The following is a 24,745-nucleotide window of genomic DNA, read 5'->3' on the forward strand; positions in this document are numbered from 1 at the left end:
TGAGGAGACACTTGTGGGAACTTCTGTGACTAAAACTGAGCTTCCCTACGCACAGGGAAGCAAGAGAAATGCTGATTTCATCAAGCCCAGTTACATACTCAGAATCTGTACTACTGCGCAAATAGGCATGTCTCTTTAGGCAAAAAACTCATTTCTGACAAAGTTGCCCAAATACATCTCAGAAGTGTGCAACTTGTTCCCTCAGTTAGAAAACATCGAGAAACGGTCGTTTCTGCTAGCGCTGTGCTTCTACACATGTATTTGCTGAACGGTGAAAGAGCACAGTAATGCACTATTCTCCCAGCAAATACAATGTTTCTATGGAAATGGGAACACACTTAGGAGACACTTCTGGGAGCTACTGTGACTAAAACTGAGCTTCCTTACGCACAGGGAAGCAAGAGAAATGATGATTTCATCAAGCCTAGTACATACTCAGAATCTGTACTACTCTGCAAATAGGCATGTCTCTGTAGGCAAAAAACTCATTTCTGACAAAGTTGCCCAAATGCATCTCAGAAGTGTGCCACTTGTTCCCTGAGTTAGAAAACGTCGAGAAACGGTCGTTTCTGCTAGCGCTGTGCTTCTACACATGTATTTGCTGAACGGTGAAAGCGCACAGTAATGCACTTTTCTCCCAGCAAATACACTGTTTCTTAGGAAATGGGCACACACTGAGGAGACACTAGTGGGAGCTACTGTGACTAAAACTGAGCTTCCCTACGCACAGGAAAGCGAGAGAAATGCTGATTTCATCAAGCCCAGTTACATACTCAGAATCTGTACTACTGCGCAAATAGGCATGTCTCTGTAGGCAAAAAACTCATTTCTGACAAAGTTGCCCAAATGCATCTCAGAAGTGTGCCACTTGTTCCCTGAGTTAGAAAACGTCGAGAAACGGTCGTTTCTGCTAGCGCTGTGCTTCTACACATGTATTTGCTGAACGGTGAAAGCGCACAGTTATGCACTTTTCTCCCAGCAAATACACTGTTTCTAAGAAACTGGGAACACACTGAGGAGACACTTGTGGGAACTACTGTGACTAAAATTGAGCTTCCCTACGCACAGGGAAGCAAGAGAAATGCTGATTTCATCAAGCCCAGTTACATACTCAGAATCTGTACTACTGCGCAAAGAGGCATGTCTCTGTAGGCAAAAAACTCATTTCTGACAAAGTTGCCCACATGCATCTCAGAAGTGTGCAACTTGTTCCCTGAGTTAGAAAACATTGAGAAACGTTCGTTTCTGCTAGCGCTGTGCTTCTACACATGTATTTGCTGAACGGTGAAAGCGCACAGTAATGCACTTTTCTCCCAGCAAATACACTGTTTCTAAGGAACTGGGAACACACTGAGGAGACACTTGTGGGAGCTACTGTGACTAAAACTGAGCTTCCCTACGCACAGGGAAGCAAGAGAAATGCTGATTTCATCAAGCCCAGTTACATACTCAGAATCTGTACTACAGCGCAAATAGGCATGTCTCTGTAGGCAAAAAACTCATTTCTGACAAAGTTGCCCAAATGCATCTCAGAAGTGTGCAACTTGTTCCCTGAGTTAGAAAACATCGAGAAACGTTAGTTTCTGCTAGCGCTGTGCTTCTACACATGTATTTGCTGAACGGTGAAAATGCACAGTAATGCACTTTTCTCCCAGCAAATACACTGTTTCTAAGGAACTGGGAACACACTGAGGAGACACTTGTGGGAGCTACTGTTACTAAAACTGAGCTTCCCTACGCACAGGGAAGCAAGAGAAATGCTGATTTCATCAAGCCCAGTTACATACTCAGAATCTGTACTACAGCGCAAATAGGCATGTCTCTGTAGGCAAAAAACTCATTTCTGACAAAGTTGCCCAAATGCATCTCAGAAGTGTGCAACTTGTTCCCTGAGTTAGAAAACATCGAGAAACGTTCGTTTCTGCTAGCGCTGTGCTTCTACACATGTATTTGCTGAACGGTGAAAGCACACAGTAATGCACTTTTCTCCCAGCAAATACACTGTTTCTAAGGAACTGGGAACACACTGAGGAGACACTTGTGGGAGCTACTGTGACTAAAACTGAGCTTCCCTACGCACAGGGAAGCAAGAGAAATGCTGATTTCATCAAGCCCAGTTACATACTCAGAATCTGTACTACTGCGCAAATAGGCATGTCTCTGTAGGCAAAAAACTCATTTCTGACAAAGTTGCCCAAATGCATCTCAGAAGTGTGCAACTTGTTCCCTGAGTTAGAAAACGTCGAGAAACGGTCGTTTCTGCTAGCGTTGTGCTTCTACACATGTATTTGCTGAACGGTGAAAGCGCACAGTAATGCACTTTTCTCCCAGCAAATACACTGTTTCTAAGGAACTGGGAACACACTGAGGAGACACTTGTGGGAGCTACTGTGACTAAAACTGAGCTTCCCTACGCACAGGGAAGCAAGAGAAATGCTGATTTCATCAAGCCCAGTTACATACTCAGAATCTGTACTACTGCGCAAATAGGCATGTCTCTGTAGGCAAAAAAATCATTTCTGACAAAGTTGCCCAAATGCATCTCAGAAGTGTGCAACTTGTTCCCTGAGTTAGAAAACGTCGAGAAACGGTCGTTTCTGCTAGCGTTGTGCTTCTACACATGTATTTGCTGAACGGTGAAAGCGCACAGTAATGCACTTTTCTCCCAGCAAATACACTGTTTCTAAGGAACTGGGAACACACTGAGGAGACACTTGTGGGAGCTACTGTGACTAAAACTGAGCTTCCCTACGCACAGGGAAGCAAGAGAAATGCTGATTTCATCAAGCCCAGTTACATACTCAGAATCTGTACTACAGCGCAAATAGGCATGTCTCTGTAGGCAAAAAACTCTTTTCTGACAAAGTTGCCCAAATGCATCTCAGAAGTGTGCAACTTGTTCCCTGAGTTAGAAAACGTCGAGAAACGGTCGTTTCTGCTAGCGTTGTGCTTCTACACATGTATTTGCTGAACGGTGAAAGCGCACAGTAATGCACTTTTCTCCCAGCAAATACACTGTTTCTAAGGAACTGGGAACACACTGAGGAGACACTTGTGGGAGCTACTGTGACTAAAACTGAGCTTCCCTACGCACAGGGAAGCAAGAGAAATGCTGATTTCATCAAGCCCAGTTACATACTCAGAATCTGTACTACTGCGCAAATAGGCATGTCTCTGTAGGCAAAAAACTCATTTCTGACAAAGTTGCCCAAATGCATCTCAGAAGTGTGCAACTTGTTCCCTGAGTTAGAAAACGTCGAGAAACGGTCGTTTCTGCTAGCGTTGTGCTTCTACACATGTATTTGCTGAACGGTGAAAGGGCACAGTAATGCACTTTTCTCCCAGCAAATACACTGTTTCTAAGGAACTGGGAACACACTGAGGAGACACTTGTGGGAGCTACTGTGACTAAAACTGAGCTTCCCTATGCACAGGGAAGCAAGAGAAATGCTGATTTCATCAAGCCCAGTTACATACTCAGAATCTGTACTACTGCGCAAATAGGCATGTCTCTGTAGGCAAAAAACTCATTTCTGACAAAGTTGCCCAAATGCATCTCAGAAGTGTGCAACTTGTTCCCTGAGTTAGAAAACATCGAGAAACGTTCGTTTCTGCTAGCGCTGTGCTTCTACACATGTATTTGCTGAACGGTGAAAGCGCACAGTAATGCACTTTTCTCCCAGCAAATACACTGTTTCTAAGGAACTGGGAACACACTGAGGAGACACTTGTGGGAGCTACTGTGACTAAAACTGAGCTTCCCTACGCACAGGGAAGCAAGAGAAATGCTGATTTCATCAAGCCCAGTTACATACTCAGAATCTGTACTACTGCGCAAATAGGCATGTCTCTGTAGGCAAAAAACTCATTTCGGACAAAGTTGCCCAAATGCATCTCAGAAGTGTGCAACTTGTTCCCTGAGTTAGAAAACGTCGAGAAACGTTCGTTTCTGCTAGCGTTGTGCTTCTACACATGTATTTGCTGAACGGTGAAAGCGCACAGTAATGCACTTTTCTCCCAGCAAATACACTGATTCTAAGGAACTGGGAACACACTGAGGAGACACTTGTGGGAGCTACTGTGACTAAAACTGAGCTTCCCTACGCACAGGGAAGTAAGAGAAATGCTGATTTCATCAAGCCCAGTTACATACTCAGAATCTGTACTACTGCGCAAATAGGCATGTCTCTGTAGGCAAAAAACTCATTTCTGACAAAGTTGCCCAAATGCATCTCAGAAGTGTGCAACTTGTTCCCTGAGTTAGAAACCGTCGAGAAACGGTCGTTTCTGCTAGCGCTGTGCTTCTACACATGTATTTGCTGAACGGTGAAAGCGCACAGTAATGCACTTTTCTCCCAGCAAATACACTGTTTCTAAGGAAATGGGAACACACTGAGAAGACACTTGTGGGAGCTACTGTGACTAAAACTGAGCTTCCCTACGCACAGGGAAGCAAGAGAAATGCTGATTTCATCAAGCCCAGTTACATACTCAGAATCTGTACTACTCTGCAAATAGGCATGTCTCTGTAGGCAAAAAACTCATTTCTGACAAAGTTGCCCAAATGCATCTCAGAAGTGTGCAACTTGTTCCCTGAGTTAGAAAACGTCGAGAAACGGTTGTTTCTGCTAGCGCTGTGCTTCTACACATGTATTTGCTGAACGGTGAAAGCGCACAGTAATGCACTTTTCTCCCAGCAAATACACTGTTTCTAAGGAAATGGGAACACACTGAGGAGACACTTGTGGGAGCTACTGTGACTAAAACTGAGCTTCCCTACACACAGGGAAGCAAGAGAAATGCTGATTTCATCAAGCCCAGTTACATACTCAGAATCTGTACTACTGCGCAAATAGGCATGTCTCTGTAGGCAAAAAACTCATTTCTGACAAAGTTGCCCAAATGCATCTCAGAAGTGTGCAACTTGTTCCCTGAGTTAGAAACCGTCGAGAAACGTTCGTTTCTGCTAGCGCTGTGCTTCTACACATGTATTTGCTGAACGGTGAAAGCGCACAGTAATGCACTTTTCTCCCAGCAAATACACTGTTTCTAAGGAAAGGGGAACACACTGAGAAGACACTTGTGGGAGCTACTGTGACTAAAACTGAGCTTCCCTACGCACAGGAAAGCAAGAGAAATGCTGATTTCATCAAGCCCAGTTACATACTCAGAATCTGTACTATTGCGCAAATAGGCATGTCTCTGTAGGCAAAAAACTCATTTCTGACAAAGTTGCCCAAATGCATCTCAGAAGTGTGCAACTTGTTCCCTGAGTTAGAAAACATCGAGAAACGTTCGTTTCTGCTAGCGCTGTGCTTCTACACATGTATTTGCTGAACGGTGAAAGCACACAGTAATGCACTTTTCTCCCAGCAAATACACTGTTTCTAAGGAACTGGGAACACACTGAGGAGACACTTGTGGGAGCTACTGTGACTAAAACTGAGCTTCCCTACGCACAGGGAAGCAAGAGAAATGCTGATTTCATCAAGCCCAGTTACATACTCAGAATCTGTACTACTGCGCAAATAGGCATGTCTCTGTAGGCAAAAAACTCATTTCTGACAAAGTTGCCCAAATGCATCTCAGAAGTGTGCAACTTGTTCCCTGAGTTAGAAAACGTCGAGAAACGGTCGTTTCTGCTAGCGTTGTGCTTCTACACATGTATTTGCTGAACGGTGAAAGCGCACAGTAATGCACTTTTCTCCCAGCAAATACACTGTTTCTAAGGAACTGGGAACACACTGAGGAGACACTTGTGGGAGCTACTGTGACTAAAACTGAGCTTCCCTACGCACAGGGAAGCAAGAGAAATGCTGATTTCATCAAGCCCAGTTACATACTCAGAATCTGTACTACTGCGCAAATAGGCATGTCTCTGTAGGCAAAAAAATCATTTCTGACAAAGTTGCCCAAATGCATCTCAGAAGTGTGCAACTTGTTCCCTGAGTTAGAAAACGTCGAGAAACGGTCGTTTCTGCTAGCGTTGTGCTTCTACACATGTATTTGCTGAACGGTGAAAGCGCACAGTAATGCACTTTTCTCCCAGCAAATACACTGTTTCTAAGGAACTGGGAACACACTGAGGAGACACTTGTGGGAGCTACTGTGACTAAAACTGAGCTTCCCTACGCACAGGGAAGCAAGAGAAATGCTGATTTCATCAAGCCCAGTTACATACTCAGAATCTGTACTACAGCGCAAATAGGCATGTCTCTGTAGGCAAAAAACTCTTTTCTGACAAAGTTGCCCAAATGCATCTCAGAAGTGTGCAACTTGTTCCCTGAGTTAGAAAACGTCGAGAAACGGTCGTTTCTGCTAGCGTTGTGCTTCTACACATGTATTTGCTGAACGGTGAAAGCGCACAGTAATGCACTTTTCTCCCAGCAAATACACTGTTTCTAAGGAACTGGGAACACACTGAGGAGACACTTGTGGGAGCTACTGTGACTAAAACTGAGCTTCCCTACGCACAGGGAAGCAAGAGAAATGCTGATTTCATCAAGCCCAGTTACATACTCAGAATCTGTACTACTGCGCAAATAGGCATGTCTCTGTAGGCAAAAAACTCATTTCTGACAAAGTTGCCCAAATGCATCTCAGAAGTGTGCAACTTGTTCCCTGAGTTAGAAAACGTCGAGAAACGGTCGTTTCTGCTAGCGTTGTGCTTCTACACATGTATTTGCTGAACGGTGAAAGGGCACAGTAATGCACTTTTCTCCCAGCAAATACACTGTTTCTAAGGAACTGGGAACACACTGAGGAGACACTTGTGGGAGCTACTGTGACTAAAACTGAGCTTCCCTATGCACAGGGAAGCAAGAGAAATGCTGATTTCATCAAGCCCAGTTACATACTCAGAATCTGTACTACTGCGCAAATAGGCATGTCTCTGTAGGCAAAAAACTCATTTCTGACAAAGTTGCCCAAATGCATCTCAGAAGTGTGCAACTTGTTCCCTGAGTTAGAAAACATCGAGAAACGTTCGTTTCTGCTAGCGCTGTGCTTCTACACATGTATTTGCTGAACGGTGAAAGCGCACAGTAATGCACTTTTCTCCCAGCAAATACACTGTTTCTAAGGAACTGGGAACACACTGAGGAGACACTTGTGGGAGCTACTGTGACTAAAACTGAGCTTCCCTACGCACAGGGAAGCAAGAGAAATGCTGATTTCATCAAGCCCAGTTACATACTCAGAATCTGTACTACTGCGCAAATAGGCATGTCTCTGTAGGCAAAAAACTCATTTCGGACAAAGTTGCCCAAATGCATCTCAGAAGTGTGCAACTTGTTCCCTGAGTTAGAAAACGTCGAGAAACGGTCGTTTCTGCTAGCGTTGTGCTTCTACACATGTATTTGCTGAACGGTGAAAGCGCACAGTAATGCACTTTTCTCCCAGCAAATACACTGATTCTAAGGAACTGGGAACACACTGAGGAGACACTTGTGGGAGCTACTGTGACTAAAACTGAGCTTCCCTACGCACAGGGAAGTAAGAGAAATGCTGATTTCATCAAGCCCAGTTACATACTCAGAATCTGTACTACTGCGCAAATAGGCATGTCTCTGTAGGCAAAAAACTCATTTCTGACAAAGTTGCCCAAATGCATCTCAGAAGTGTGCAACTTGTTCCCTGAGTTAGAAACCGTCGAGAAACGGTCGTTTCTGCTAGCGCTGTGCTTCTACACATGTATTTGCTGAACGGTGAAAGCGCACAGTAATGCACTTTTCTCCCAGCAAATACACTGTTTCTAAGGAAATGGGAACACACTGAGAAGACACTTGTGGGAGCTACTGTGACTAAAACTGAGCTTCCCTACGCACAGGGAAGCAAGAGAAATGCTGATTTCATCAAGCCCAGTTACATACTCAGAATCTGTACTACTCTGCAAATAGGCATGTCTCTGTAGGCAAAAAACTCATTTCTGACAAAGTTGCCCAAATGCATCTCAGAAGTGTGCAACTTGTTCCCTGAGTTAGAAAACGTCGAGAAACGGTTGTTTCTGCTAGCGCTGTGCTTCTACACATGTATTTGCTGAACGGTGAAAGCGCACAGTAATGCACTTTTCTCCCAGCAAATACACTGTTTCTAAGGAAATGGGAACACACTGAGGAGACACTTGTGGGAGCTACTGTGACTAAAACTGAGCTTCCCTACACACAGGGAAGCAAGAGAAATGCTGATTTCATCAAGCCCAGTTACATACTCAGAATCTGTACTACTGCGCAAATAGGCATGTCTCTGTAGGCAAAAAACTCATTTCTGACAAAGTTGCCCAAATGCATCTCAGAAGTGTGCAACTTGTTCCCTGAGTTAGAAACCGTCGAGAAACGTTCGTTTCTGCTAGCGCTGTGCTTCTACACATGTATTTGCTGAACGGTGAAAGCGCACAGTAATGCACTTTTCTCCCAGCAAATACACTGTTTCTAAGGAAAGGGGAACACACTGAGAAGACACTTGTGGGAGCTACTGTGACTAAAACTGAGCTTCCCTACGCACAGGAAAGCAAGAGAAATGCTGATTTCATCAAGCCCAGTTACATACTCAGAATCTGTACTATTGCGCAAATAGGCATGTCTCTGTAGGCAAAAAACTCATTTCTGACAAAGTTGCCCAAATGCATCTCAGAAGTGTGCCACTTGTTCCCTGAGTTAGAAACCGTCGAGAAACGGTCGTTTCTGCTAGTGCTGTGCTTCTACACATGTATTTGCTGAACGGTGAAAGCGCACAGTAATGCACTTTTCTCCCAGCAAATACACTGTTTCTTAGGAAATGGGAACACACTGAGGAGACACTTGTGGGAGCTACTGTGACTAAAACTGAGCTTCCCTACGCACAGGGAAGCAAGAAAAATGCTGATTTCATCAAGCCCAGTTACATACTCAGAATCTGTACTACTACGCAATTAGGCATGTCTCTGTAGGCAAAAAAATCATTTCTGACAAAGTTGCCCAAATGCATCTCAGAAGTGTGCAACTTGTTCGCTGAGTTAGAAAACGTTGAGAAACGTTCGTTTCTGCTAGCGCTGTGCTTCTACACATGTATTTGCTGAACGGTGAAAGCGCACAGTAATGCACTTTTCTCCCAGCAAATACACTGTTTCTAAGGAACTGGGAACACACTGAGGAGACACTTGTGGGAACTACTGTGACTAAAACTGACCATCCCTACGCACAGGGAAGCAAGAGAAATGCTGATTTCATCAAGCCCAGTTACATACTCAGAATCTGTACTACTCTGCAAATAGGCATGTCTCTGTAGGCAAAAAACTCATTTCGGACAAAGTTGCCCAAATGCATCTCAGAAGTGTGCAACATGTTCCCTGAGTTAGAAACCGTCGAGAAACGGTCGTTTCTGCTAGCGCTGTGCTTCTACACATGTATTTGCTGAACGGTGAAAGTGCACAGTAATGCACTTTTCTCCCAGCAAATACACTGTTTCTAAGGAAATGGGAACACACTGAGAAGACACTTGTGGGAGCTACTGTGACTAAAACTGAGCTTCCCTACGCACAGGGAAGCAAGAGAAATGCTGATTTCATCAAGCCCAGTTACATACTCAGAATCTGTACTACTCTGCAAATAGGCATGTCTCTGTAGGCAAAAAACTCATTTCTGACAAAGTTGCCCAAATGCATCTCAGAAGTGTGCCACTTGTTCCCTGAGTTAGAAAACGTCGAGAAACGGTCGTTTCTGCTAGTGCTGTGCTTCTACACATGTATTTGCTGAACGGTGAAAGCGCACAGTAATGCACTTTTCTCCCAGCAAATACACTGTTTCTTAGGAAATGGGAACACACTGAGGAGACACTTTTGGGAGCTACTGTGACTAAAACTGAGCTTCCCTACGCACAGGGAAGCAAGAAAAATGCTGATTTCATCAAGCCCAGTTACATACTCAGAATCTGTACTACTGCGCAATTAGGCATGTCTCTGTAGGAAAAAAACTCATTTCTGACAAAGTTGCACAAATGCATCTCAGAAGTGTGCAACTTGTTCCCTGAGATAGAAAACATCGAGAAACGTTCGTTTCTGCTAGCGCTGTGCTTCTACACATGTATTTGCTGAACGGTGAAAGCGCACAGTAATGCACTTTTCTCCCAGCAAATACATTGTTTCTAAGGAAATGGGAACACACTGAGGAGACACTTGTGGGAGCTACTGTGACTAAAACTGAGCTTCCCTACGCACAGGGAAGCAAGAGAAATGCTGATTTCATCAAGCCCAGTTACATACTCAGAATCTGTACTACTGCGTAAATAGGCATGTCTCTGTAGGCAAAAAACTCATTTCTGTCAAAGTTGCCCAAATACATCTCAGAAGTGTGCAACTTGTTCCCTGAGTTAGAAAACGTGGAGAAACGTTCGTTTCTGCTAGCGCTGTGCTTCTACACATCTATTTGCTGAACGGTGAAAGCGCACAGTAATGCACTTTTCTCCCAGCAAATACACTGTGTCTAAGGAACTGGGAACACACTGAGGAGACACTTGTGGGAGCTACTGTGACTAAAACTGAGCTTCCCTACGCACAGGGAAGTAAGAGAAATGCTGATTTCATCAAGCCCAGTTACATACTCAGAATCTGTACTACTGCGCAAATAGGCATGTCTCTGTAGGCAAAAAACTCATTTCGGACAAAGTTGCCCAAATGCATCTCAGAAGTGTGCAACTTGTTCTCTGAGTTAGAAAACGTCGAGAAACGGTCGTTTCTGCTAGCTCTGTGCTTCTACACATGTATTTGCTGAACGGTGAACGCGCACAGTAATGCACTTTTCTCCCAGGAAATACACTGTTTCTAAGGAAATGGAAACACACTGAGGAGACACTTGTGGGAGCTACTGTGGCTAAAACTGAGCTTCCCTACGCACAGGGAAGCAAGAGAAATGCTCATTTCATCAAGCCCAGTTACATACTCAGAATCTGTACTACTGCGCAAATAGGCATGTCTCTGTAGGAAAAAAACTCATTTCTGACAAAGTTGCACAAATGCATCTCAGAAGTGTGCAACTTGTTCCCTGAGATAGAAAACATCGAGAAACGTTCGTTTCTGCTAGCGCTATGCTTCTACACATGTATTTGCTGAACGGTGAAAGTGCACAGTAATGCACTTTTCTCCCAGCAAATACATTGTTTCTAAGGAAATGGGAACACACTGAGGAGACACTTGTGGGAGCTACTGTGACTAAAACTGAGCTTCCCTACGCACAGGGAAGCAAGAGAAATGCTGATTTCATCAAGCCCAGTTACATACTCAGAATCTGTACTACTGCGCAAATAGGCATGTCTCTGTAGGCAAAAAACTCATTTCTGTCAAAGTTGCCCAAATGCATCTCAGAAGTGTGCAACTTGTTCCCTGAGTTAGAAAACGTGGAGAAACGTTCGTTTCTGCTAGCGCTGTGCTTCTACACATCTATTTGCTGAACGGTGAAAGCGCACAGTAATGCACTTTTCTCCCAGCAAATACACTGTGTCTAAGGAACTGGGAACACACTGAGGAGACACTTGTGGGAGCTACTGTGACTAAAACTGAGCTTCCCTACGCACAGGGAAGTAAGAGAAATGCTGATTTCATCAAGCCCAGTTACATACTCAGAATCTGTACTACTGCGCAAATAGGCATGTCTCTGTAGGCAAAAAACTCATTTCGGACAAAGTTGCCCAAATGCATCTCAGAAGTGTGCAACTTGTTCTCTGAGTTAGAAAACGTCGAGAAACGGTCGTTTCTGCTAGCTCTGTGCTTCTACACATGTATTTGCTGAACGGTGAACGCGCACAGTAATGCACTTTTCTCCCAGGAAATACACTGTTTCTAAGGAAATGGAAACACACTGAGGAGACACTTGTGGGAGCTACTGTGGCTAAAACTGAGCTTCCCTACGCATAGGGAAGCAAGAGAAATGCTCATTTCATCAAGCCCAGTTACATACTCAGAATCTGTACTACTGCGCAAATAGGCATGTCTCTGTAGGAAAAAAACTCATTTCTGACAAAGTTGCACAAATGCATCTCAGAAGTGTGCAACTTGTTCCCTGAGATAGAAAACATCGAGAAACGTTCGTTTCTGCTAGCGCTATGCTTCTACACATCTATTTGCTGAACGGTGAAAGCGCACAGTAATGCACTTTTCTCCCAGCAAATACACTGTGTCTAAGGAACTGGGAACACACTGAGGAGACACTTGTGGGAGCTACTGTGACTAAAACTGAGCTTCCCTACGCACAGGGAAGTAAGAGAAATGCTGATTTCATCAAGCCCAGTTACATACTCAGAATCTGTACTACTGCGCAAATAGGCATGTCTCTGTAGGCAAAAAACTCATTTCGGACAAAGTTGCCCAAATGCATCTCAGAAGTGTGCAACTTGTTCCCTGAGTTAGAAACCGTCGAGAAACGGTCGTTTCTGCTAGCGCTGTGCTTCTACACATGTATTTGCTGAACGGTGAAAGCGCACAGTAATGCACTTTTCTCCCAGCAAATACACTGTTTCTAAGGAAATGGGAACACACTGAGGAGACACTTGTGGGAGCTACTGTGACTAAACCTGAGCTTCCCTACGCACAGGGAAGCAAGAGAAATGCTCATTTCATCAAGCCCAGTTACATACTCAGAATCTGTACTACTGCGCAAATAGGCATGTCTCTGTAGGAAAAAAACTCATTTCTGACAAAGTTGCACAAATGCATCTCAGAAGTGTGCAACTTGTTCCCTGAGATAGAAAACATCGAGAAACGTTCGTTTCTGCTAGCGCTATGCTTCTACACATGTATTTGCTGAACGGTGAAAGTGCACAGTAATGCACTTTTCTCCCAGCAAATACATTGTTTCTAAGGAAATGGGAACACACTGAGGAGACACTTGTGGGAGCTACTGTGACTAAAACTGAGCTTCCCTACGCACAGGGAAGCAAGAGAAATGCTGATTTCATCAAGCCCAGTTACATACTCAGAATCTGTACTACTGCGCAAATAGGCATGTCTCTGTAGGCAAAAAACTCATTTCTGTCAAAGTTGCCCAAATGCATCTCAGAAGTGTGCAACTTGTTCCCTGAGTTAGAAAACGTGGAGAAACGTTCGTTTCTGCTAGCGCTGTGCTTCTACACATCTATTTGCTGAACGGTGAAAGCGCACAGTAATGCACTTTTCTCCCAGCAAATACACTGTGTCTAAGGAACTGGGAACACACTGAGGAGACACTTGTGGGAGCTACTGTGACTAAAACTGAGCTTCCCTACGCACAGGGAAGTAAGAGAAATGCTGATTTCATCAAGCCCAGTTACATACTCAGAATCTGTACTACTGCGCAAATAGGCATGTCTCTGTAGGCAAAAAACTCATTTCGGACAAAGTTGCCCAAATGCATCTCAGAAGTGTGCAACTTGTTCTCTGAGTTAGAAAACGTCGAGAAACGGTCGTTTCTGCTAGCTCTGTGCTTCTACACATGTATTTGCTGAACGGTGAACGCGCACAGTAATGCACTTTTCTCCCAGGAAATACACTGTTTCTAAGGAAATGGAAACACACTGAGGAGACACTTGTGGGAGCTACTGTGGCTAAAACTGAGCTTCCCTACGCATAGGGAAGCAAGAGAAATGCTCATTTCATCAAGCCCAGTTACATACTCAGAATCTGTACTACTGCGCAAATAGGCATGTCTCTGTAGGAAAAAAACTCATTTCTGACAAAGTTGCACAAATGCATCTCAGAAGTGTGCAACTTGTTCCCTGAGATAGAAAACATCGAGAAACGTTCGTTTCTGCTAGCGCTATGCTTCTACACATCTATTTGCTGAACGGTGAAAGCGCACAGTAATGCACTTTTCTCCCAGCAAATACACTGTGTCTAAGGAACTGGGAACACACTGAGGAGACACTTGTGGGAGCTACTGTGACTAAAACTGAGCTTCCCTACGCACAGGGAAGTAAGAGAAATGCTGATTTCATCAAGCCCAGTTACATACTCAGAATCTGTACTACTGCGCAAATAGGCATGTCTCTGTAGGCAAAAAACTCATTTCGGACAAAGTTGCCCAAATGCATCTCAGAAGTGTGCAACTTGTTCCCTGAGTTAGAAACCGTCGAGAAACGGTCGTTTCTGCTAGCGCTGTGCTTCTACACATGTATTTGCTGAACGGTGAAAGCGCACAGTAATGCACTTTTCTCCCAGCAAATACACTGTTTCTAAGGAAATGGGAACACACTGAGGAGACACTTGTGGGAGCTACTGTGACTAAACCTGAGCTTCCCTACGCACAGGGAAGCAAGAGAAATGCTGATTTCATCAAGCCCAGTTACATACTCAGAATCTATACTACTGCGCAAATAGGCATGTCTCTGTAGGCAAAAAACTCATTTCTGATAAAGTTGCCCAAATGCATCTCAGAAGTGTGCCACTTGTTCCCTGAGTTAGAAAACGTCGAGAAACGGTCGTTTCTGCTAGCGCTGTGCTTCTACACATGTATTTGCTGAACGGTGAAAGCGCACAGTAATGCACTTTTCTCCCAGCAAATACACTGTTTCTTAGGAAATGGGAAGACACTGAGGAGACACTTTTGGGAGCTACTGTGACTAAAACTGAGCTTCCCTACGCACAGGGAAGCAAGAAAAATGCTGATTTCATCAAGCCCAGTTACATACTCAGAATCTGTACTACTGCGCAAATAGGCATGTCTCTGTACGCAAAAAAATCATTTTGACAAAGTTGCCCAAATGCATCTCAGAAGTGTGCAACTTGTTCGCTGAGTTAGAAAACGTTGAGAAACGTTCATTTCTGCTAACGCTGTGCTTCTACACATGTATTTGCTGAACTGTGAAAGCGCACAGTAATGCACTTTTCTCCCAGCAAATACACTGTTTCTAAGGAAATGTGAACACACTGAGGAGACACTTGTGGGAGCTACTGTGACTAAAACTGAGCTTCCCTACGCACAGGGAAGCAAGAGAAATGCTGATTTCATCAAGCCCAGTTACATACTCAGAATCTGTACTACTGCGCAAATAGGCATGTCTCTTTAGGCAAAAAACTCATTTCTGACAAAGTTGCCCAAATGCATCTCAGAAGTGTGCAACTTTTTCTCTGAGTTAGAAAACGTCGAGAAACGGTCGTTTCTGCTAGCGCTGTGCTTCTACCCATGTATTTGCTGAACGGTGAAAGCGCACAGTAATGCACTTTTCTCCCAGCAAATACACTGTTTCTAAGGAAATGGGAACACACTGAGGAGACACTTGTGGGAGCTACTGTGACTAAAACTGAGCTTCCCTATGCACAGGGAAGCAAGAGAAATGCTGATTTCATCAAGCCCAGTTACATACTCAGAATCTGTACTCATGCGCAAATAGGCATGTCTCTGTAGGCAAAAAACTCATTTCTCACAAAGTTGCCCAAATGCATCTCAGAAGTGTGCAACTTGTTCCCTGAGTTAGAAAATATCGAGAAACGGTCTTTTCTGCTAGCGCTGTGCTTCTACACATGTATTTGCTGAAAGGTGAAAGCGCATAGTAATGCACTTTTCTCCCAGCAAATACACTGTTTCTAAGGAAATGGGAACACACTGAGGAGACACTTGTGGGAGCTACTGTGACTAAAACAGAACTTCCCTACGCACAGGGAAGCAAGAGAAATGCTGATTTCATCAAGCCCAGTTACATACTCAGAATCTGTACTCATGTGCAAATAGGCATGTCTCTTTAGGCAAAAAACTCATTTCTGACAAAGTTGCCCAAATGCATCTCAGAAGTGTGCAACTTGTTCCCTGAGTTAGAAAACGTCGAGAAACGGTCGTTTCTGCTAGCGCTGTGCTTCTACACATGTATTTGCTGAACGGTGAAAGCGCAGAGTAATGCACTTTTCTCCCAGCAAATATACTGTTTCTAAGGAAATGGGAACACCCTGAGGAGACACTTGTGGGAGCTACTGTGACTAAAACTGAGCTTCCCTACGCACAGGGAAGCAAGAGAAATGCTGATTTCATCAAGCCAGTTACATGCTCAGAATCTGTACTACTGCATAGATAGGCATGTCTCTGTAGGCAAAAAACTCATTTCTGACAAAGTTGCCCAAATGCATCTCAGAAGTGTGCAACTTGTTCCCTGAGTTAGAAAACAGTGAGAAACGGTCGTTTCTGCTAACGCTGTGCTTCTACACATGTATTTGCTGAACGATGAAAGCGCACAGTAATGCACTTTTCTCCCAGCAAATACACTGTTTCTAAGGAAATCGGAACACACTGAGGAGACACTTGTGGGAGCTACAGTGACTAAAACTGAGCTTCCCTACGCACAGGGAAGCAAGAGAAATGCTGATTTCATCAAGCCCAGTTACATACTCAGAATCTGTACTACTGCGCAAATAGGCATGTCTCTTTAGGCAAAAAACTCATTTCTGATAAAGTTGCCCAAATGCATCTCAGAAGTGTGCAACTTGTTCCCTGAGTTAGAAAACATCGAGAAACGGTCGTTTCGGCTAGCTCTGTGCTTCTACCCATGTATTTGCTGAACCGTGAAAGCGCACAGTAATGCACTTTTCTCCTAGTAAATACACTGTTTCTAAGGAAATGGGAACACACTGAGGAGACACTTGTGGGAGCTACTGTGACTAAAACTGAGCTTCCCTACGCACAGGGAAGCAAGAGAAATGCTGATTTCATCAAGCCCAGTTACATACTCAGAATCTGTACTACTGCGCAAATAGGCATGTCTCTTTAGGCAAAAAACTCATTTCTGACAAAGTTGCCCAAATGCATCTCAGAAGTGTGCAACTTGTTCAATGAGTTAGAAAACGTCGAGAAACGGTCGTATCTGCTGGCGCTGTGCTTCTACACATGTATTTGCTGAACGGTGAAAGAGTACAGTAATGTACTTTTCTCCCAGCAAATACACTGTTTCTAAGGAAATGGGAACACACTGAGGAGACACTTGTGGGAGCTACAGTGACTAAAACTGAGCTTCCCTACGCACAGGGAAGCAAGAGAAATGCTGATTTCATCAAGCCCAGTTACATACTCAGAATCTGTACTACTGCGCAAATAGGCATGTCTCTTTAGGCAAAAAACTCATTTCTGACAAAGTTGCCCAAATGCATCTCAGAAGTGTGCAACTTGTTCCCTGAGTAGAAAACGTCGAGAAACGGTCGTTTCTGCTAGCGCTGTGCTTCTACACATGTATTTGCTGAACGGTGAAAGCGCACAGTAATGCACTTTTCTCCAAGCAAATACACTGTTTCTAAGGAAATGGGAACACACTGAGGAGACACTTGTGGGAGCTACTGTGACTAAAACTGAGCTTCCCTACGCACAGGGAAGCAAGAGAAATGCTGATTTCATCAAGCCAGTTACATGCTCAGAATCTGTACTACTGCATAGATAGGCATGTCTCTTTACGCAAAAAACTGATTTCTGACAAAGTTGCCCAAATGCATTTAAGAAGTGTGCATCTTGTTCCCTGCGTTAAAAAACGTCGAGAAACGGTCGTTTCTGCTAGCGCTGTGCTTCCACACATGTATTTGCTGAACGGTGAAAGCGCACAGTAATGCACTTATCTCCCAGCAAATACACTGTTTCTAAGGAAATGGGAACACACTGAGGAGACACTTGTGGGAGCTACTGTGACTAAAACTGAGCTTCCCTATGCACAGGGAAGCAAGAGAAATGCTGATTTCATCAATCACAGTTACATGCTTAGAATCTGTACTACTGCATAAATAGGCATGTCTCTTTAGGCAAAAAACTCATTTCTGACAAAGTTGCCCAAATGCATCTCAGAAGTGTGCAACTTGTTCCCTGAGTTAGAAAACGTTGAGAAACGGTCGTTTCTGCTAGCGCTGTGCTTCTACACATGTATTTGCTGAACGGTGAAAGCGCACAGTAATGCACTTTTCTCCCAGCAAATACACTGTTTCTAAGGAAATGGGAACACACTGAGGAGACACTTGTGGGAGCTACTGTGACTAAAACTGAGCTTCCCTACGCACAGGGAAGCAAGAGAAATGCTGATTTCATCAAGCCCAGTTACATACTCAGAATCTGTACTACTGCGCAAATAGGCATGTCTCTTTAGGCAAAAAACGCATTTCTGACAAAGTTGCCCAAATGCATCTCAGAAGTGTGCAACTTGTTCCCTGAGTTAGAAAACGTCGAGAAACGGTCGTTTCTGCTAGTGCTGTGCTTCTACACATGTATTTGCTGAACGGTGAAAGCGCACAGTAATGCACTTTTCTCCAAGCAAATACACTGTTTCTAAGGAAATGGGAACACACTGAGGAGACACTTGTGGGAGCTACTGTGACTAAAACTGAGCTTCCCTACGCATAGGGAAGCAAGAGAAATGCTGATTTCATCAAGCCCAGTTACATACTCAGAATCTGTACTACTGCGCAGATAGGCATGTCTCTGTAGGCAAAAAACTCATTTCTGACAAAGTTGCCCAAATGCATCTCAAAAGTGTGCAACTTGTTCCCTGAGTTAGAAAACATTGAGAAACGGTCGTTTCTGCTAACGCTGTGCTTCTACACATGTATTTGCTGAACGGTGAAAGCGCACAGTAATGCACTTTTCTCCCAGCAAATACACTGTTTCTAAGGAAATGGGAACACACTGAGGAGACACTTGTGGGAGCTACAGTGACTAAAACTGAGCTTCCCTACGCACAGGGAAGCAAGAGAAATGCTGATTTCATCAAGCCCAGTTACATACTCAGAATCTGTACTACTGCGCAAATAGGCATGTCTCTTTAGGCAAAAAACTCATTTCTGATAAAGTTGCCCAAACGCATCTCAGAAGTGTGCAACTTGTTCCCTGAGTTAGAAAACATCGAGAAACGGTCGTTTCGGCTAGCTCTGTGCTTCTACACATGTACTTGCTGAATGGTGAAAGCGCACAGTAATGCACTTTTCTCCTAGTAAATACACTGTTTCTAAGGAAATGGGAACACACTGAGGATACACTTGTTTGAGCTACTGTGACTAAAACTGAGCTTCCCTACGCACAGGGAAGCAAGAGAAATGCTGATTTCATCAAGCCCAGTTACATACTCAGAATCTGTACTACTGCGCAAATAGGCATGTCTCTTTAGGCAAAAAACTCATTTCTGACAAAGTTGCCCAAATGCATCTCAGAAGTGTGCAACTTGTTCAATGAGTTAGAAAACGTCGAGAAACGGTCGTTTCTGCTAGCGCTGTGCTTCTACACATGTATTTACTGAACGGTGAAAGAGTACAGTAATGCACTTTTCTCCCAGCAAATACACTGTTTCTAAGGAAATGGGAACACACTGAGGAGACACTTGTGGGAGCTACAGTGACTAAAACTGAGCTTCCCTACGCACAGGGAAGCAAGAGAAATGCTGATTTCTTCAAGCCCAGTTACATACTCAGAATCTGTACTACTGCGCAAATAGGCATGTCTCTTTAGGCAAAAAACTCATTCCTGACAAAGTTGCCCAAATGCATCTCAGAAGTGTGCAACTTGTTCCCTGAGTAGAAAACGTCGAGAAACGGTCGTTTCTGCTAGCGCTGTGCTTCTACACATGTATTTGCTGAACGGTGAAAGCGCACAGTAATGCACTTTTCTCCCAGCAAATACAGTGTTTCTAAGGAACTGGGAACACACTGAGGAGACACTTGTGGGAGCTACTGTGACTAAAACTGAGCTTCCCTACGCACAGGGAAGCAAGAGAAATGCTGATTTCATCAAGCCCAGTTACATACTCAGAATCTGTACTACTGCGCAAATAGGCATGTCTCTTTAGGCAAAAAACTCATTTCTGACAAAGTTGCCCAACTGCATCTCAGAAGTGTGCAACTTGTTCAATGAGTTAGAAAACGTCGAGAAACGGTCCTTTCTGCTAGCGCTGTGCTTCTACACATGTATTTGCTGAACGGTGAAAGCGCACAGTAATGCACTTTTTCCCAGCAAATGCACTGTTTCTAAGGAAATGGGAACACACTGAGGAGACACTTGTGGGAGCTACAGTGACTATAAACTGAGGATCCCTATGCACAGGGAAGCAAGAGAAATGCTGATTTCATCAAGCCCAGTTACATACTCAGAATCTGTACTACTGCGCAAATAGGCATGTCTCTTTAGGCAAAAACTCATTTCTGACAAAATTGCCCAAATGCATCTCAGAAGTGTGCAACTTGTTCCCTGAGTTAGAAAATGTCGAGAAATGGTCGTTTCTGCTAGCGCTGTGCTTCTACACATGTATTTGCTGAACGGTGAAAGCGCACAGTAATGCACTTTTCTCCCAGCAAATACACTGTTTCTAAGGAAATGGGAATACCTTGAGGAGACACTTGTGGGAGCTACAGTGACTATAAACTGAGGATCCCTATGCACAGGGAAGCAAGAGAAATGCTGATTTCATCAAGCCCAGTTACATACTCAGAATCTGTACTACTGCGCAAATAGGCATGTCTCTTTAGGCAAAAACTCATTTCTGACAAAATTGCCCAAATGCATCTCAGAAGTGTGCAACTTGTTCCCTGAGTTAGATAACGTCGAGAAACGGTCGTTTCTGCTAGCGCTGTGCTTCTACACATGTATTTGCTGAACGGTGAAAGCGCACAGTAATGCACTTTTCTCCCAGCAAATACACTGTTTCTAAGGAAATGGGAATACCTTGAGGAGACACTTGTGGGAGCTACTGTGACTAAAAGTGTGCTTCCCTACGCACAGGGAAGCAAGAGAAATGCTGATTTCATCAAGCCCAGTTACATACTCAGAATCTGTACTACTGCGCAAATAGGCATGTCTCTTTAGGCAAAAACTCATTTCTGACAAAATTGCCCAAATGCATCTCAGAAGTGTGCAACTTGTTCCCTGAGTTAGAAAACGTCGAGAAACGGTCGTTTCTGCTAGCGCTGTGCTTCTACACATGTATTTGCTGAACGGTGAAAGCGCACAGTCATGCACTTTTCTCCCAGCAAATACACTGTTTCTAAGGAAATGGGAATACCTTGAGGAGACACTTGTGGGAGCTACAGTGACTATAAACTGAGGATCCCTATGCACAGGGAAGCAAGAGAAATGCTGATTTCATCAAGCCCAGTTACATACTCAGAATCTGTACTACTGCGCAAATAGGCATGTCTCTTTAGGCAAAAACTCATTTCTGACAAAATTGCCCAAATGCATCTCAGAAGTGTGCAACTTGTTCCCTGAGTTAGATAACGTCGAGAAACGGTCGTTTCTGCTAGCGCTGTGCTTCTACACATGTATTTGCTGAACGGTGAAAGCGCACAGTAATGCACTTATCTCCCAGCAAATACACTGTTTCTAAGGAAATGGGAATACCTTGAGGAGACACTTTTGGGAGCTACTGTGACTAAAAGTGTGCTTCCCTACGCACAGGGAAGCAAGAGAAATGCTGATTTCATCAAGCCCAGTTACATACTCAGAATCTGTACTACTGCGCAAATAGGCATGTCTCTTTAGGCAAAAAACTCATTTCTGACAAAGTTGCCCAAATGCATTTCAGAAGTGTGCAACTTGTTCCCTGAGTTAGAAAACGTCGAGAAACGGTCGTTTCTGCTAGCGCTGTGCTTCTACACATGTATTTGCTGAACGGTGAAAGCGCACAGTAATGTACTTTTCCTCCAGCAAATACACTGTTTCTAAGGAAATGGGAACACACTGAGGAGACACTTGTGGGAGCTACTGTGACTAAAACTGAGCTTCCCTATGCACAGGGAAGCAAGAGAAATGCTGATTTCATCAAGCTCTGTTACATACTCAGAATCTGTACTACTGCGCAAATAGGCATGTCTCTTTAGGCAAAAAACTCATTTCTGACAAAGTTGCCCAAATGCATTTCAGAAGTGTGCAACTTGTTCCCTGAGTTAGAAAACGTCGAGAAACGGTCGTTTCTGCTAGCGCTGTGCTTCTACACATGTATTTGCTGAACGGTGAAAGCGCACAGTAATGCACTTTTCTTCCAGCAAATACACTGTTTCTAAGGAAATGGGAACACACTGAGGAGACACTTGTGGGAGCTACAGTGACTAAAACTGAGCTTCCCTACGCACAGGGAAGCAAGAGAAATGCTGATTTCATCAAGCACAGTTACATACTCAGAATCTGTACTACTGCGCAAATAGGCATGTCTCTTTAGGCAAAAAACTCATTTCTGACAAAGTTGCCCAAATGCATCTCAGAAGTGTGCAACTTGTTCCCTGAGTAGAAAACGTCGAGAAACGGTCGTTTCTGCTAGCGCTGTGCTTCTACACATGTATTTGCTGAACGGTGAAAGCGCACAGTAATGCACTTTTCTCCCAGCAAATACACTGTTTCTAAGGAAATGGGAACACACTGAGGAGACACTTGTGGGAGCTACTGTGACTAAAACTGAGCTTCCCTACGCACAGGGAAGCAAGAGAAATGCTGATTTCATCAAGCCAGTTACATGCTCAGAATCTGTACTACTGCATAGATAGGCATGTCTCTTTAGGCAAAAAACTGATTTCTGACAAAGTTGCCCAAATGCATCTAAGAAGTGTGCATCTTGTTCCCTGTGTTAAAAAACGTCGAGAAACCGTCGTTTCTGCTAGCGCTGTGCTTCTACACATGTATTTGCTGAACGGTGAAAGCGCACAGTAATGCACTTATCTCCCAGCAAATACACTGTTTCTAAGGAAATGGGAACACACTGAGGAGACACTTGTGGGAGCTACTGTGACTAAAACTGAGCTTACCTATGCACAGGGAAGCAAGAGAAATGCTGATTTCATCAAGCACAGTTACATGCTCAGAATCTGTACTACTGCGCAAATAGGCATGTCTCTTTAGGCAAAAAACTCATTTCTGACAAAGTTGCCCAAATGCATCTCAGAAGTGTGCAACTTGTTCCCTGAGTTAGAAAACGTCGAGAAACGGTCGTTTCTGCTAGCACTGTGCTTCTACACATGTATCTGCTGAACGGTGAAAGTGCACAGTAATGCACTTTTCTCCTAGTAAATACAATTTTCTAACGAAATGGGAACACACTGAGGAGACACTTGTGGTAGCTACTGTGACTAAAACTGAGCTTCCCTACGCATAGGGAAGCAAGAGAAATGCTGATTTCATCAAGCCCAGTTACATACTAAGAATCTGTACTACTGCGCAGATAGGCATGTCTCTGTAGGCAAAAAACTCATTTCTGACAAAGTTGCCCAAATGCATTTCAGAAGTGTGCAACTTGTTCCCTGAGTTAGAAAACGTCGAGAAACGGTCGTTTCTGCTAGTGCTGTGCTTCTACACATGTATTTGCTGAACGGTGAAAGCGCACAGTAATGCACTTTTCTTCCAGCAAATACACTGTTTCTAAGGAAATGGGAACACACTGAGGAGACACTTGTGGGAGCTACAGTGACTAAAACTGAGCTTCCCTACGCACAGGGAAGCAAGAGAAATGCTGATTTCATCAAGCACAGTTACATACTCAGAATCTGTACTACTGCGCAAATAGGCATGTCTCTTTAGGCAAAAAACTCATTTCTGACAAAGTTGCCCAAATGCATCTCAGAAGTGTGCAACTTGTTCCCTGAGTAGAAAACGTCGAGAAACGGTCGTTTCTGCTAGCGCTGTGCTTCTACACATGTATTTGCTGAACGGTGAAAGCGCACAGTAATGCACTTTTCTCCCAGCAAATACACTGTTTCTAAGGAAATGGGAACACACTGAGGAGACACTTGTGGGAGCTACTGTGACTAAAACTGAGCTTCCCTACGCACAGGGAAGCAAGAGAAATGCTGATTTCATCAAGCCAGTTACATGCTCAGAATCTGTACTACTGCATAGATAGGCATGTCTCTTTAGGCAAAAAACTGATTTCTGACAAAGTTGCCCAAATGCATCTAAGAAGTGTGCATCTTGTTCCCTGCGTTAAAAAACGTCGAGAAACCGTCGTTTCTGCTAGCGCTGTGCTTCTACACATGTATTTGCTGAACGGTGAAAGCGCACAGTAATGCACTTATCTCCCAGCAAATACACTGTTTCTAAGGAAATGGGAACACACTGAGGAGACACTTGTGGGAGCTACTGTGACTAAAACTGAGCTTACCTATGCACAGGGAAGCAAGAGAAATGCTGATTTCATCAAGCACAGTTACATGCTCAGAATCTGTACTACTGCGCAAATAGGCATGTCTCTTTAGGCAAAAAACTCATTTCTGACAAAGTTGCCCAAATGCATCTCAGAAGTGTGCAACTTGTTCCCTGAGTTAGAAAACGTCGAGAAACGGTCGTTTCTGCTAGCACTGTGCTTCTACACATGTATCTGCTGAACGGTGAAAGTGCACAGTAATGCACTTTTCTCCTAGTAAATACAATTTTCTAACGAAATAGGAACACACTGAGGAGACACTTGTGGTAGCTACTGTGACTAAAACTGAGCTTCCCTACGCATAGGGAAGCAAGAGAAATGCTGATTTCATCAAGCCCAGTTACATACTCAGAATCTGTACTACTGCGCAGATAGGCATGTCTCTGTAGGCAAAAAACTCATTTCTGACAAAGTTGCCCAAATGCATCTCAGAAGTGTGCAACTTGTTCCCTGAGTTAGAAAACGTCGAGAAACGGTCGTTTCTGCTAGCGCTGTGCTTCTACACATGTATTTGCTGAACGGTGAAAGACTACAGTAATGCACTTTTCTCCCAGCAAATACACTGTCTCTAAGGAAATGGGAACACACTGAGGAGACACTTGTGGGAGCTACTGTGACTAAAACTGAGCTTCCCTACGCACAGGGAAGCAAGAGAAATGCTGATTTCATCAAG

This window comes from Acomys minous, assembly GCF_964271855.1.
Source record: "Acomys minous genome assembly, contig: scaffold_24, whole genome shotgun sequence".
Taxonomy (NCBI): domain Eukaryota; kingdom Metazoa; phylum Chordata; class Mammalia; order Rodentia; family Muridae; genus Acomys; species Acomys minous.